The sequence below is a fragment of the Centruroides sculpturatus genome, unplaced genomic scaffold (assembly GCF_000671375.1).
Source record: "Centruroides sculpturatus isolate CEXI.00-Female unplaced genomic scaffold, Cexi_2.0 scaffold453, whole genome shotgun sequence".
NCBI lineage: Eukaryota > Metazoa > Arthropoda > Arachnida > Scorpiones > Buthidae > Centruroides > Centruroides sculpturatus.
In genome coordinates, this window is record NW_019384758.1 from 424,448 (window position 1) to 437,919 (window position 13,472).

Consider the following 13,472-nt stretch of genomic DNA (forward strand, 5'->3'; position numbering starts at 1 on the left):
AATTTCACTTATTTTATTAATTATTATTTATTTATAAAATATTTTATTTAAAGGAATTAAATGTGTTTCTTTACTTTTTTTAGGCTCTAATCTGATTGGCTGTTTTTTTAAAATTAAAAAATTTGAATTTAATCTTCGTTATTAGTGCTTTTATAACATTTCTATAAATGTTAAGAAGTTTGATAAATTAAATTCGAATGTTTTTAAGGAAATTCGAACTGTTTTATCCTGAAAATCCTGTCTTAATTAATTATAAAGGCAGAACATTCATTATTTTACATATGAACGCTTTAAAGTAGCCATATGTTTCATACTGTTACATAATAATCTTTTTATGTTTCATAATAATCTTTCGATCAGACACAAACAAAGTTAATATTCCATATCATCTGCTTCGTTGCAAACATATTTAATTAATGTAATCCTCACTTTGTTGTTGGAATTTAATGAATTTTAAAGGATTCCAACAAAAAAATGAGGATTATTTATAAGTCAATTCTAGCAAAAGAGTGAAAATTACTTTATAAAGGACTATAGAAAGAAACTGTAGATTATTTATGAGTCTACGTCAATAATAAAGGGATTTCTTATAAAGGATTCATCAAAAAAAGATGATTTTTTGTAAAGGATCCAGGAAGGAAATGAAGATTAATTATAAAGGACTCGTGCAATAAAATGCAAATTATTTATTAAGTTATCCAATAATAAAATGACAATATTCCAAAATGTGGATTATTTGAACAAACTAGGCACAGATGTTAGTGCTTAATTAAAAGAATTCGGGAATGAAATTAGGATTATCCGTGAAGGACTCTATCAACCTAGAAGGATTATTTGTAAAGATTTGTGTAAGTGAGGATTACTTATAAAGCTATTCTAACAACAACATAGAGATTATTATAAAATCATTTATAATGCTTGATTATTTGTAAAGTGTCTCAGACAAATGTAGATTGTTTTTGGAATCCTTAACAAGTAAAATGAGGACTCTAATAAAGGAATCCAGTAATAAAATGAGGATTATCGTAGAGGATTCTAGCAGCAAATTGCGGATTATTTGAACAAAACAGGGGTTAGTGCTTAAGGAATCCGGGAATGAAATGAGAATTATCTATAAAGGATTCTATCAACGGAGAAGGATTACTTGTAAAGACTAATCAATAAAATATAATTATTTGCAAGTTAGTATTACTTAAAAAGAAATTTAACAAATTGAGGATTATTGTGTTGGATTCTTGCAATAAAACTTGAATTATTTGAACAAAGTTTAATGTTAGTGCTGTACGAGGATAAAATCTAGATTCTCTGTAAAGGATTCTATCAACGGAATAAATATTATTTATAAAAGATTTAAGCAATAAGGTGAGGCTACTTTGAAGATCCAGTGACTAAATAAGGATCATTGTAAAGGATTCTAGCAACAAAGTGTGATATATTTACAGCAAAGTGAGGATTATTGTAAAGATCTCTAGTGACATGTAAACTTAGATGTAGCGAGTTAATTCCTCACAAGACAAAATTAATTTGTTACATTGTTGACAAACGAAGAGGCGAATTTAAAACTGTATTCAACTATCTGCTGTAGTTCTACCATTGTTTCTTAATTTAATCTCAATTATCTGACATAATGGAGGGGAGAATATAATTGATATAATAAGTACATCCGGCTAGCAAAGGAGGAATATCAAGAAAAATGGCTGCAGGCTTGTAATTTTTGTGATAAATATTTTAAAAGAAAACAGAGATGAAATGTTCGATAAAGAAATAAAGTAAACCTTAATATTTTCGTGAGAGTTTACTCAATTCTCATCATTAAAACTCCACAGACACAAACAATGTAGCAAAACTATACCAATATTAAATTTATTAATTGTAGAATATAAATTTGTTTAAAAATATATAAAATATAAATAAATAAGTCATTTCTTTAGCGATTTAATAAATAAATTTGATTTAAGATGAAGAAATTCTTATTTTTTTTTTTTTTTGTTTGTTCATCAATTTCAATTTTGATTGCTATTCTTAAAGTAAAAAACATAAGAAATGATAAATAAATAAAAATAATAACAATAAAATAAGAAAATATTAATATTTAAATGATAAAAATGTAAAAAAACGGAGAAGGTAAAAAAGGGGAATTCATTTATTGTAAACAACAAACAAGACATAAACAAAATTTCCTATGAAAATATTAAATAAAATTGAATATAAAATATACATAAATTTATATAAATAAATAAAAAGTATATTAATAAAACTACATACATTTTTTACACTAAATTTTAGAAGAATATGATATTCATGAATTGTTTTTAAGAGAAACCAGTGAGTCTTTCTCGCATTTAATTCTAGTTTTAATAAAGTTTAGCTGTGTTTTTTAACTTGATTTTTTTAAATATATTTTTCAGAATTTTTCTTTAAATTTATCAGAAAATTGCCTAGAATATTCATTCTCAGTTGTGACAGGAATTTGCATAATCCATACGTTTATTAGCGAATGTGTTTCGTTAGTCGATATGGCAAAGCGATGAAATTTCATCCGATGGGAAACAAACTGCAGACTTTTATAGCTTCTAAAAATAATAAACACTTTCGATATATTTCTCTCGATATTAATTATAAATCATACGAAACGACAACTCTTAAGAACTTTTCTTTGTTTCTCTTCTCAGTTGCGTGCGTGTGTACTTACCTATAGAGACCTTTATTTTCATCTCTTGTTGCTAATTAGAACTTCGTTTTTACTTCTCTACGACGTTTTCTTTAAAAATTTTTTTTTAAATTGAATTAGAAAATATCTTATTTTCCTATTTTATATAAAATCTGATGTTAAAATGATTCGAAGTTTTTCTAACTTTCAAAAAATGTAAGAGTTACAATGAGCTTGTTATGAATATACTTTTAGTAGTAATGAGAAAATNGATAAAATAGAATATAACTCATAAAATTCAAAGATTTAATTTTTTTAATGTAAAATAATTGATAAAAAATATCAAAAACATTGATTAAAAAATTCAAAAATCAGATTTTAAAAAATACAAAATTATTGGTAAACATTCAAAAATATAAGAAATTACAAAATGATTGACAGAAATTCAAAGATTTTATCCATAATTTATTCAATAATATTAAAGTATATTTGGTAATAAAAAACTTAAAAGAAAATAATAAAATAATGTGAAGCATGAGAAGATAATGACGCTTCTTTATGTTGATCTTTATTTGTATCATTTCTTATCTTCGCATATTTTTTAAAATTTTTTGATCTTCCTAATCTTAGGAATATTAAGAAATTACTCAAGAATATAAATAAGAACAGTGCCTTTTCTTTGTCTAGATCTTAATATACAAGTATGACGACGCCTCGAAAAATATAAGACTTAATCATCTAAATTCATCTATATGGCCATCAAGAGACGAGTCCTATTCAATCTATTTCTACTTTTGCATAATTTCTTGACTTTCTGAACTTTGTGAAATAAGTAAAGAAATTATACAAATTTCAATGAAAAGGCCAATGGTGCTTCTTTGTGTGGATTCGAATTTTTGGTAACGCTTCAAAAATTTAAGTACTAATCGTACAAACTCGTCCATAGGATTATCAAAAAGATAAGTTCTAATCGTGTTTATTTCTACTTTCCTCTTTAAATTGTTATGTTTTTTTTTTTTTTTTTAATTTCCAACAAGATTTATAAGTTATATTTGTATATATTATAGAAATTGATGAAAATATTATTAAAAATCTATATTCCAATTTACTGCTTTTTATGATGATAATTCAATTTATCTGTTTCATCCATGATTTAATAATAATAATAATAAAACACAATTTGAAACATTATAGAAGAAAACCATTTTAATTTACCAATTAAAAACTTATAAATTGATCTTTGCAAAATTGAACTTTGATATTTTTATGATAATTTAAGAAAATATATAAGTTTAAAACTATGAAAAAAAAAGAAAATAATGTTTTATCTTCTTAAATTATGAATGTTTTATACAAAAGTGAATTATCGTGCATCCTCTTTTAAACTGCCGGATATTTTATATTTTATATTCAGTAAATCTTTATTATTCTATCTTGAAAAATACAGAAAAATAATCTTTAAGCAGCTCTTCCAAACTACAAATAAATATAAAGATTATGCATTATGAAATTCATAGTTATAAGCAAAGATCCGTGTATACAAAAGTAAAATTTACTAATTTAAGAAAAATATTTTGTTATAATTACATTAATTAATTTTCTGCATTTTTACAATTTTAGAAATTTTAAAAGATTTTTTAGATATAGATCTTTTAAGGTTTGTTTCAAGTATTGCAGGTGGAAAGACTTTCATAAACATCAAGGAAAAAAAATACACAAAAGGAAACCAATTGAGAATACATTTCAAAATTATCTTCACCACTTCTGTAATATATTTAGAAAAAGAAATCCCGGCTAAATTTTTTATATGATAAAAAAACAAAGCCTAAGCCCACCGAGGGAATACTCTTACTAACCCTTTATTTATTACTTATAATATATTTGTTTATTATAATTAAATTAATTAATTTTCTGATTTTTTACAATTCTAAAAACTTCAAAAGATTTTTTAGACATAAATCTAAGTTTTTGAATGACTTTTACAAGCATTGCAAAGTGGAAGGACTTTCATAAACATCAAGAAAAAATACGAACAATGTAATGTACAGTACAAAGTGAAACCAATTGAGAATACATTTCAAAATTATCTTCACCACTTCTGTAATTTATTTAGAAGAAATCACGGCTAAATTTTTTTATATAATAAAAAAAAAGAGAGAGAAACAAAGCCTGAACCTATCGTGGGAATACTTTTACTAACTCTGATTGAATTAGCTTATCATTCAATCTTGAAGGCATTCCTACTTATTCCCATCGACTTGGGATATTAAAATTTTACAATATTGACAATATAATATTGTAAAAGCAAGGAATATACTTTACTTTATTTCCTAATTAAGTAGATGAACGGGATTTTGTTATGTTTTGAAGAAGCGCAACTGAAACTATGAAGGTGAATATTCTCTCGAGTTTATATTTCCCCTTTCTTTATTATATATTTTTTTAAAAGTAATGTGATTCATAAAATTGTCATTTTTATTTGATTCTTAGTTTATCTGTCATATAAGATTCCTCGAGAGGATTTAAGGGATAATTTGCGTATTTTGCGTAAATTAAATTAACTCGAATAGTCCGATTGGCTCTCTTGAAAACTCTCGAGATTTAAATAAATTTAACGATTAAATAGAAATTAAACTGTTGTTTTAATTATCTTAATTAGGAAAGAGTGCTCTAAAATGTGTTTTGATCCTGTGTTTCTAAATCTACGTTCTAATGATATAATTCATTAATTTATTGGATATGTATTTAGGATAATTAAGTAGAGAGTTAAGAGTTTTGATCGTTAAAAAATGTACGTTGGTGAATAATTGAAAGGAAATAAATGGCAAAATTCGATGGTGATTGATAAATATTCAAAGATTTGACTGAAAAAAATACTTTTTTTTTTAAATTGACAAAAATTCATTAATATAATATTAATATAATTGAAAGATATTTAAGAAAAGTTCAAAATCTCATTGAAAAAAATACAAAATTGGTGAAATTTAAAAATTTAATTGATAAAATAGAATATAACTCATAAAATTCAAAGATTTAATTTTTTTAATGTAAAATAATTGATAAAAAATATCAAAAACATTGATTAAAAAATTCAAAAATCAGATTTTAAAAAATACAAAATTATTGGTAAACATTCAAAAATATAAGAAATTACAAAATGATTGACAGAAATTCAAAGATTTTATCCATAATTTATTCAATAATATTAAAGTATATTTGGTAATAAAAAACTTAAAAGAAAATAATAAAATAATGTCTTGTGTAACAAACTCTAATCAGAAATTTTTTGAATTCTTCAATTTTTAATATACCTAAACAATAAAATTATTAATTATAACTATAACTATTGAAATGTTATAATTACGTTAAACAACAAAAATATCTTCTTTCTCTAATAAAAAAATTAATTAATTAATTCTATATATATATATATTATATAAAAATTCTAAACTTGAAAAAATCTAGAATTAAATCAATTTGATATCGTCGAATGAACAATTTTTTAAAACTTAAATCAAGAAAAATCTCATCTTGAAAATGTTTTAGTATTCATTTCTCATAAGTGAAGTTAAAGCCATAAATTCATAAATTTATAGCTTGAAACGACTTAAATAATCTTAGAAAAAAATGTAGTGGACGTGATCCACACAAAGAACAATTTCTATAATGGTAGGAAGAAAAGTAGGACAGATGTGTTTGGTAAGAATAAATCTCTGTTGGGACTCTAATGTAATAAACGTTCAATCAACAGAGAGCCATTACCGAAATTTTTAAAGACCTATTAGCAAAAGTTGGAGAAGAATTATTAAAATTTTAAAGTCAAAAAACTAATTTATATATACATATATATTTTCTTATCTGCTACTTTAAAAATTACAGCTTAATTTAATTTCTTTACTCTTTCTGAAAGTTGAGTTGATCCAGATTTTTCTTCTGTTCTTTTGTTAAAAGCGGAAAAAGATCTTCATCTTTTCACTCATATTTTTTCTTCGAGATTCGTTCAAGTTTCTCAATATTATTTGTGTTTTTTAATATTTTGATTTGGTTTAATGGGATATGGTAACGCCACACATGAGTACAACACAGAGCAACACAATCTGTTAAGAGGGATGCCTCCTGGGAGTACTTTCTATGGGGAAACTGGGCCCGTATTTAGACATGTGAATAAAACCTGAAAAACTCCATGTGGTCAGCAGTTGGTCAGGCGCAAACCCGCGATCAACTACTAGTGTCCGGTGGTTTTATCTACTCGGCCACTAATGGGCTCATTCAAGTTTTTTTTTTATATCTTCTTTAAGATTCATTCAAATTCCTTTATCTTCTTTTTTCTTTGTGATGCATTCAAGTTTTTTCTTATTCAAGATTTATTTATCAACTTCTTCGAGATTCATTGATGCTTCTTCATTGTTTTCTTTAAGATTTTTAAATATTTTTCTTCATCATTCTCCTCAAGATTCATTCACGTTTCTTCTTCCTCATCTTTGTCAAAATTTGTTCAAGATTTTATGTTCTTTTCTGAAGTAAACAAGAAATTTTGAATGAAAAACTTAATAAACTAAACCATTGCTAAATTCACTATTTTATACATAAAAATTCATTAATTTTATTGTTCTATGGTTATTGTTGTTGTCACTGATGAGTAGATAATTGTATAATTTAAAGCTTTCGTCATAAATTATAACATATTCATTGTATATTTTCTTAGAACTTACCTAATTTTCAATTATGGATGTATAATCTAATGAAAATTTTAATTAAAATTAATATGTTATATTAAATATAAAGCTTAAAATTTAAGTAAATCTATTTAGATAATATGAATTTGGGAGATTTTATATATATTATTTCTTATAACAGAACTGTATGTCTGAAATCTTCCTTGTGAAATCTTTGAAATTTTATGACATTCCCTACAAAGTTAAAGCATTTTTTATAAAGATTTTTAATAATAAATCGAATATAATTGTTGGTCATACATTCAAAACATATAAAGTAAAAAAAAAAAGAAAAACATTTTATGGTTGAAAGATTTTCTTGATTTAAGCACTATAAATCATAAAATGCAAATAAGATTATAGGCGTTTTCTGAATTTCTTCAAAAAGTATTAAAATATATTAATATTTCTTAGATTATATATGAGTTTAATTTCTCAAAATCGATCTGTAATAAGATTTCTCAATCTTTTTTTAGTTGGTGGTATTTTATTGATTGTAAGAATACGTTTGCAGCATCACTGGAGATCGCGATCTATCAGTTGAAAAACTAAATTAAAAAAATAATTTCTGAAAACGAATTTTAATTAAAAAAATAGATTGCATATAATTTTATACCGTTTTATAAAAATATTTTAAAATATTTACGAAACTTGATTTTTTTAGCTCGATTTGATATACTTCCCAATCTTATTCCCATTTGATTATAAAAAGAGAGCTCTTAGAAATCGAAAATTACTGGTTAAAAATTCAAACTAAAGAATACTTTCTCTAATGAATTTAAATCTGAGAAAGTAAAAAGAATACTAATTAGCTTTAAGATATAAAATTATTAAGTGAAAGAAGTGATATTACAAGTATTAATTAATTCAAAAGGGATTTAAGTTGCTTTTTAGCATAAAATTTAATCAATGTTCCTCTCAGTACGCAGCAAACTGTATATAAATTACATTCGATTTATATTGTTGATATTATAATTGAGTTTAATTGCTTTAGATAGTTTCAATGTAATACTTATCAACATTCTTTAATAAGCATCAAAAGAAAATCATTCTGAGGGACTGCGATCCACCGGTTGAAAATCTAAGGTAAAGACTACTTTCTGTAATGAATTTCAACTTTAAAAATGTATAAAAAATTAGCTTTCTAATACAAAATTATTAACTATTATGCTTCCCTACCTTCTGTAAATGGAGTCACAAGAAAAAGTTTTGGGGATCGCGATCTACCGGTTGAAAATTCGATCCAAAGTATAGGCCTATATTCAATAGTAAATTTCAGCTTTTAGAAAGTCTTAATAATAAAAATGTTATAAATTAAAGTTAATTGTTAGCTGCAAGTAGTAAAATTATGAGTATTAATTAGTGTAAAAGTGATTTAAATAGTTTTTTCAGTATAAACTTTAATTGATATTCCTACTAGCAGGTAGCACACAGTATCTAAATTACATGCAGGTATATTATTTAGATTACTTTGTATTTATGTAAATCATATTATATAGAAATCGAATGAATGTAATTTAACTATATCAGATTATGTAATTGTGATAATGCAAGATGTAGTTGTTTTAATAGTCTGGTACTAATAGGGTAATAAATATTTAACGTGTGTTATAGACGATCGATATATGTTAATATGTTAACGAACAATATCTAAACCATACTAACATGTTTATATAACCAAGTGAATGATGTTTATATAACAATAATTAATTGTTATTATATGTCTTCTAACATACACGTATGATCTACTAATGGGTTACAGCATATAAAAACTAAAATTAACACTACAGAAAACTTCACTAAGTATTTAGTTTAGTTATTAGAAAACGTGATAAAGTATTCAGTTTAGTTACTAATATAATTTTATAGCAACAAGTTAGATATAATTAAAATATAGTTGTTGTGATGTGAATTAAAAGTTCTTAGAACCGTGCAATTTTTACTAAAAATTAAGTTTTATATTAGTAGCAGTCAATGTCATTAGAAGCTCTATGCTACTATAGAAACATTGAAGCAATATCAGAAGTTATGCTACCATAAAAACATTAGAAACTCTGCTATTATAGAAACATAACAGTCTACTCGAACGAATTCACCTATAATTATCTGCACCACGTCAATCTGAAACCCTATCATTTAATTAACAATCCCCAGACACCCCAAGGGTGAAAAGCAGATACAGGTGCAAAATCAAAGGACCACTTCTCAATTTCAAACAATGTTGGCCTATCTAACACAGCGGGTCTTTTCCGAACGGAAACATCTCACATCGATGCGGATAAGAGCTAATTTCCGGAACATACCCCCTACGGAATCTAAAAAGGGACGAATGGTACCACTATCATTAAGAATTTTCGTTTCTTCAGGTACTAATTTAAGACGTATTCAAATCGTGTAAAAATTTTATAAAATATATCTTTTGATATCATTTATTTTTGATGTCATGAAAATTACCGATACATATCATTTGTCTTTACTCAAAAAACGCTGAAAAGAATGACAAGTATCGAGTCAAATAGTCGGTTTCTTTTTAAATATCTTACAAATTTATTATAAAAACTTATTTTTATTAGAAGATTTTGAAATTTTTCATATTTTATTTAAAAATTTGTATGAAAAAAAGCAGTAGGGACCGGCATACGTGGAGTAAGTCACGTGTCAGTTTCAACTTGAAAACTAGTAATTTTCAACATGGCCACTAAATTAATCAGATTATCAAGTTAAAAATACACGAAAAAAGAAAATTTCAGTTTTTTTTTAAATTCGACTTCCTTTAACAATAGGTTTTCGAGTAGTAATTACAATGCACTTACTTGGTTGTCTGTCTGTAAATTACAGAAAAATTCCCACTTGTGTTTTTCCCCCGGTTGCTGTGTCTATGTATATATGTGTGTGTGTGTCTGTGTGTGTGTATCTCACCCTGATATCCAAACTCTCAACTCATTACCATCTCCAAGTCATTACAACCCTCGACACCAGGTGTCGCTGATGGCCTCGTCTAGAGTCTAACGATCGTTTCCTAGCGGGATGAGACCAGTGATTACTGACTGAGTAGAGTTGTAACAAATTACATGTCATGGATTACATGTTTACACGTTTCCTGACTGACTGACAAGTAATGGAAGACAGCATCTTAAATTCTTTTTTTCTTACTACTACGGTCGATTTTTAACTGTTGCTCTGATGAAATTTGTTCTATTTGATTAATCGTAATCGAAATTCTACAGATAAATTAATTTTGAATTTTGTTTTCAAAAGAACTTGATCTTTTTGAACCAGTTGTTGCATTGGTGCAATGGGAGTGCAGCAAAGTTGTTAAGTGGACAGTTTAAAAATTTTTAATGTTTTACTGAAGATTTACAGAGCTTTGTTTAGTTAAACTTTGGCCTTAGGCGGTGCCGGAGTAAGAAAATTTTGGACCCTAAGCAAAAAATTCGAGACCTAGGCCCCCGTAAAAGAATTAATAATTTTGTGATATTTATTACTGTCTTGTTGGAGAAACTGCGAATGTTTCTACAGTATTCATTATACAGTTAAAATTTTACTTATTGCATGTGAATTACAAATCGATTGATGGTCCTGTCAGATCTACCCCGTAGCCAATTCCAAGAGACTAGTTTGCCTAAGCTTAAATCTGATCCTAGCCCAAAATTATAACATACTTTCTTGGAGCGGAGCCTTTCGTAGCATGATACTCTAACGTATAGCTTATTTAGCTTATACTTAATTCCGGTTCTCAAGATTTACACTGAAAATTAATTTCTATAACTATAATGAATTAGTGTAAACAGTTTTTGTACAAATATTTTTCAAATCGAAATATGATGCGTTCTTTGCAGACCTTCAATCATCTTCAATTTATTAATTGCCTACTTATGAAAATGAGTGTTTATACCTTTATTTTGATTTATCTAAAAGTTTTATTTATTTATTTATTATTTAACTGATAAAATAAATATTATAAATTCTCTTATATAGCATTTTAAATGCTGAGTTTGGATAATTCATGCTAAGAGATATGTGATATGGGATTTGGCGAAACAAAGGAAACTTTAAATTTATAGAAATTTCATTAAAATATTTAAAATTTTAATATAAAAAGTCAAAAAATAAATATTTTTGTTGTGATAACTTAAAAACTATTATTTAGTATTTTCTCAATTGTATAATAGGCAATAAACAAATTTCTTTAGGGATCATCTTTGTAAACATTTTAAAAAGATTACCTTCCATTATTTTATATGCATTTATACACAACTTTATCTAAATTATTCAAAATTTAAAAAGAAAATACAAGATGGCCGCATAAGAAATCTATTTCTGAAGCAAAAATAATAGAAGTTGCATCAAGTGGAAAGCTATTTTTTGGTCAAGAAAACTCTCAATAATATATAAAAGTTCATCCTGATTACTTTTATGTGAAAATTCTGTTTGATGAACACCATTTACGTCACAACAAACGATTTACGTCACAGGCCTGTCTTGACAGGTCTGATCCTTAATTGATGACCATAAGTAATTCATTTACGGACCACTGAAAGATTAAGTGGATTCTACTCAACGATACTTTATCGAATTTGTCCGTCCTTCCAGTAATTTTGTCATTCTCTTTGTTACTGTATCTTCGTTGTTTTTATTTTTCTTTTTTCCTTCTTCTTTTAGCATTAGATAATTTAAACTATCAAATTAGTTTATTCTTTTTTCTTGTATTATAATTGGATAAGTGATTTTAATCCTCATGTTTTAAGGATGTTAAATAAATCGTAAACTTTTTTTTTTATTCATTACGTCTTTTAAAAGCTCATGTAAAGTTTAAAAATAAAGAGATAAAATATAAAAAAATAACTTCCAATTTTTAAATGAAGGCTTTATAGTTCTTAATTAAAGCCTGCATTCTTAAATAAAAGAAATCGAATGAAAATTATTTTTAATTATCAAAGACAAGAAAGAAGTTATTATTTACTTATTTCTCAAGGAATATTTTAAAATATATTTAAGTAAAAATTACGAGAAAGGACAATAAAATTCGAAAAATCAAATGAATTGAAAAAAAGTACATTAAATTTGATTTGATTTGTTGGATGGGCAATAGTAAATCACTATGGTCTTTAGCGAGGTCGCCAAAAGACCCTAGTGACTCTCGTTTTGATCTTGTTAATATCGTTAACTTACTTCTTATGTCTTTTGATTTCGGATCCTTCAGTTCCTTTTTTTATTATTTTCTTTTGTAACACGCCTGCTTCTGTCAGTTATGTCTTGTTAAAACGAGGTACAGTACATTAGCTCATAGTATCAATAGAAAAAGAACAGAAGAAACCGGAACTAGAAGACACAAGAAATACAGATGATGCAATATGCATAGTGCATTGCAACATGGGATATTATGAGCTATAGTCCATAATGCATTGCCTGAGCGTATTAACTATTCTGTATATCAACGTTGATGTTAAATATGTTAACTATACTTAAACATGGCGTTGAGATTAACTCAGCTTTTGTCCCACATCTATGGGCCTTACACGTAATTCCATGAGAAAAAGATGAGAAATAAAATTCTGGCCATGACCCGAATTATTTATGAAAAATTACGAGGATTCGAACTCGGATCTTTTTTATTGCTATAATAATAGTTTGCCGCGCAGTTAATCATTAAAACAGCTTGATGAGTATAAATTGAAACAGGATGGTGATTGCGATTAGAAAGGACATATTGAATAAGAATTGGAAGAATGTAATGAATATAAGTTGAAAGAACATAATGAGATTTCGAAAGATAATGATTGTAGATTAAAGGAGCATGAAGAGGTTGGTAAACTAATTCAGAGAGAAAGAAAATGATGAGCGATTTAAAATCAATTCTGCTTTAAACTTGATTAAGTAATTACATGTAAATAACTATTGTAATCAGTGAAGAAATCATATTAAACTTGTAGAAATGCTGTTACAAACTTACAGATTCTTCTTATAGACATTCTGAATCAATTCTCTCACACCAGGATCAAGCCGTTAGAAAATAATATAAAATTGTATTGTTATTTTATTGCTGTAGTAACGAAGAAAAAGTGTTTTGATGTAGTTTATTTCTGAAATGTTAAAAAAATATGACA

At 26.0% G+C, this 13,472-nt stretch overlaps 1 long non-coding RNA gene across 1 annotated transcript in view; it reads right to left on the reverse strand.

Moving 5' to 3' along the window:
- Nucleotides 1–13,430, reverse strand: part of LOC111628741 — a 23,808-nt gene extending 10,378 nt beyond the window's left edge. The window contains exons 1-2 of the long non-coding RNA XR_002757217.1: nucleotides 13,319–13,430; nucleotides 6,549–7,165 (exon numbers count right to left, since the gene is read on the reverse strand). This is a non-coding gene — a long non-coding RNA (uncharacterized LOC111628741). The remainder of the gene's footprint in view (nucleotides 1–6,548; nucleotides 7,166–13,318) is intronic.
- Nucleotides 13,431–13,472: the final 42 nt, after the last annotated feature.